Raw genomic sequence first — 3,996 nt, 5'->3', positions numbered from 1 at the left:
TTAATGTTCTTTGGCTGAAATTTCAAAGTTAAGATATCAGCAAGGGGACTTCTGAGAATTATGTTATGGGTGATTGTCCTTCCACTGTAACTTTACCTTGTCCTCTTTCTTTGCACCCTTGTTCTCATAATTAAAAATAAAAATTAAAAAAAAAGAATTAAAACAACTAAGATCGGAAAATTGGCCTTTTTATGAATCTATTTTAAAGATGTAATGATATTTCTATAAAAATTCTAATGGCATCCAGGTGATATAGAGTGATTAGATTGCTTACTTAACATTTCATCAAAACCTAGATTTGATTCCTGGCACTTCCAGGCCCCTTGAGCATTGTTGGATACCTCTCTAGGGGTCCTCAATCACTACTGAGTATAAACCAAGAGGACCCCAGAACTCTTGGTTTCTAGGGAAGTTTGGATTCCATTAGCAATGCAGGATCCAGACAGCATTTCATCATCAGTCATTGCATTAAACCATTAGTCCTGAGGGTCACTTAAATGACTTCTAAAAAAATTCAATGGTATTTTTAAGGACAAAGAATGAATATTATCAGTTTGTATGACCATTTAAAAAACTTGAATTGTTTAAGCAATTTGCAGAGATGAGAAATATTAAGGTTCTAACTTAAAATATATTACAAATATGAAATGAATCAGGAAAAATGATGGAGAGACAACAGTAGCTGTTGGGCAGCAGCAGAGAGGAGCTGGAAGACATATAGAGCAACTCGTGCCCCAGAGACCCAAGCGTGACATTCCCCAAACCCCTGAGCCTAACAATGGGACAAGACACCTGGAGAAAGAGCAAAGATCAATAGACTGAATATCAAGCACTGAGGGAGATTGCTTGGGGAAAAAATGGCAGCAGATTAGCCTTGGAGAACAGAGGATGAGGTGGAAGCAGTGACAGTGACTGCAATGTTCCCAGAGACAGGATATTGCCCTGAAATGATCCTGCAGCAGAGCTGGGAATTATGGAGCCACAGACTCAACAAAGTAGCCTAGCTCTGGTTGCAGACATTACTGCCAGGCTGCAATTGGAGGGCACAGATTAAATCATTCTAAAAGCTGCACTACTAGGCTGCTAACAATGGAGTGAGGCCAGGAAATAGAGCAGCAACTGCTAGGAGACAGACTGGGAGCACAGCCCTTATTCCTAAATTCAGACTCTGAGCAAAAGGTCTGTGAGTTGTCAGATGGCCTAGACACATATGCACAAGAGACAGACATTAGTGTCCAGGGAGTGTGCTAAGGCTAAGCTCAACAGGAGCTGTGAGTCTACAGTGGGGCCAATTTGCTCCACAGTCTCACATTGCTCCTAGGAAAATAACCCTATTACAATACATAAAAATATCACCACACACTGCAATGGTTACAATGGAAAGACAATGCAGAACCTTACCACACATAGTGAATGAAAGTGGAAATTCAATGACTCAACCAGTGCCAGTCACCTATATAATCTTCCTGATAAGAACTTTTGGACAAAATGTGGAAGATGTTCAAAGAACCAAAGAAACCATGGAGTGAATCAAATGAAGAGCAAACAAGACACGAGAGTAATGAGAGCCCAAATGAGAAGAATTCAAACTTAAATAACAGATCTGAAAAAAAAGTTAGGCAAAATGAAAAACTCACTGGAAAGCTTCACTAGCAAAATAACAGCTGCTGAGGACAGAAGCAGTGAGATGGAATATGAGCTACATAGCACCACCTAAGACATTAGAAATTGGAAGAGTCTTAAGATAAATTACCAGTATATGGAAACAATCCTCAAATTAAGTGAATCAACAACAGGCCTTTGGGACAAATTCAAGAGGAACAACATAAAAATTGTTGGGGTCTAGAGAGGAAAGAAGAAAATCCTATCAAAAGTTAGGGAGAAGAAATGAATAGACAAAATTCCTTAAAGAAGAAATACAAAAGGCCAAAACACACATGAACAAATGCTCCACACCACTAATTTCAGGAAGATGCAAATTAAAAAATAATAAGGTATCATCTCACAGCACAGAGATTGACACATATCAACAGAGTAAAAACAACCAGTGGTGGCATGGATGCAAGGAGAAAGGGATTCTCTTTCACTGCTGGTGGGAATGCCAACTTTCCTTGCCTTTTGAGTATACAATATGGGTATTCCTCAAAAAAACTGGAAATTGAGCTCCCATATGATACAGCAATACCACTTCTATGGATATATCCTAGAAACACAAAAACACAATACAAAAATGTCATCTGTTCTATGTTCATTGCAGAACTATTTACAGTAGTGAGAGACTGGAAACAACCCCAGTGCTCCAGAGCAGATGAATGGCTAAAAAAAACTATAATACATCTACACAAATAAATGTGATATAGCTATTAGTAAAGATGAAGTAATGAAATTTGATTATACATGGATGGATATAGAGAAAAATAGCTGGGTGAAATGAGTCAGAAGGAGTGGATTAGAATAGAACAATCTCACTCATTTATTGGGACATAAAAAATAAAAGATAATATGATAATAATATCCAGAGACAATAGAGAGGAGAGCCAGGAGGACCAGAACATGGTAGGAAGCTTGCCACAAATAGTGGAGCAGTACAGTTAGTCCAAAGAACAGATCACTATGACAATAATAATTGAAAATGATCACTCAGACCTACGTGTTGAATGGAGATAAAGTGATATGTATAATATTCCTACATTATCAAAAGTGCTAATCACTATATCTAAAAAGGAAAAACACAAGAGAGAGGGGAGTAAAATGCCTTTCTCCCAATGGCAGGCAGGGATGAGGGTGGAAAACCAGGGATATTCATAATGGGAAACATTCATGGAAGATGGTAGGTATTTATGATGAGACTGAAACTGGGTTATGAAAAACTTTGAAATGATAGTATTTAAATAAAAATTAAATTAAAAAAAAAACAAAAAAAGAAGATAGGCACCTTTTTATGGGTCAAAGTGAAAGCACAGAGAGTAACACATTTGCCTTTCATGCATCCAACCCAGGTTTGATCCCCAGTATGCCATATGGTCTTCTGAGCCACTCAGGAATAATTTCTATTTGCAGAACCAGGTCCGGAGTAACTTCTTGCACCACTAGGTGTGATCCAAAAACCAAAAATAAATAAATAAATTTTAAAAGGCAAAAATATTACAAACTTATAGTAATTAAACAGTGTGCTATTATAATAAAAGTAGACATTTTAACCAATGAAATCAATTGAAAGCTCAGACATAAACCATCACATATACAGCAGAAAAGCAATTTAAGACAAAGGATCCAAGAATATACAATAGAGTAAGGAAAACCATTACAGCAGATGTTGCTGGAAAAAGTAATCAGTTACATGTAAAAGAAGGTAATTGAAAATGGATTATTATCTCACACCATGCATAGAAATTAACTAAAAATGAATAAAATACCAAGTTCCTAATTCCTCAGAAAACTGATACAACATCTTATGCTATTAGTTTCTTCTTTTTTTTTTAATTTGGAATGCTTTACGAATTTGCGTGTCATCCTTGCGCAGGGGCCATGCTAATCTTCTCTGTATCGTTCCAATTTTAGTATATGTGCTGCTGAAGCGAGCACTATGCTATTAGTTTCAATGATACCTTCAGTTGTTCAAATTACTTAACTACTAAAAACAATATTAAGTAAAATTATGTCAAACTGAAAAAAGTTTCAGTACTGTTAAAGAAATTATCACCAGAATAAAAAGTTATTCTACTGAATAGGAGAAAATATTCTTTAACTATTGAACCACTATTAGCTAGTATCCATGACTGTGGAGTGTAGTTTGATGCCTCACTAGTTTCATTTATGTGGTCCTGGATGCCCCCACGTCATTGGGTTTTTTAGTGTGTATAGATTGAGTATCACTGAAGTGGCCCACAGACCTTGGAGAAACTTACAAAAAGTAAATAATAAGTTATCCTGGGGAACAGCAGATAAGACTCCTGTCTTGCATATAGTCAACCTGGATTTGATACCCAGCATTTC

At 36.6% G+C, this 3,996-nt stretch overlaps 1 non-coding gene across 1 annotated transcript; it reads right to left on the bottom strand.

Moving 5' to 3' along the window:
* Nucleotides 1-3,478: 3,478 nt before the first annotated feature.
* Nucleotides 3,479-3,585, bottom strand: LOC125996677 (U6 spliceosomal RNA). The gene has a single exon (XR_007491358.1). It is a non-coding gene; the product is annotated as a U6 spliceosomal RNA (small nuclear RNA).
* Nucleotides 3,586-3,996: the final 411 nt, after the last annotated feature.

This window comes from Suncus etruscus, chromosome 18 (genome assembly GCF_024139225.1).
Source record: "Suncus etruscus isolate mSunEtr1 chromosome 18, mSunEtr1.pri.cur, whole genome shotgun sequence".
Classification (NCBI taxonomy): Eukaryota; Metazoa; Chordata; class Mammalia; order Eulipotyphla; family Soricidae; genus Suncus; species Suncus etruscus.
This window is presented reverse-complemented; position numbering and strand designations above follow the sequence as displayed.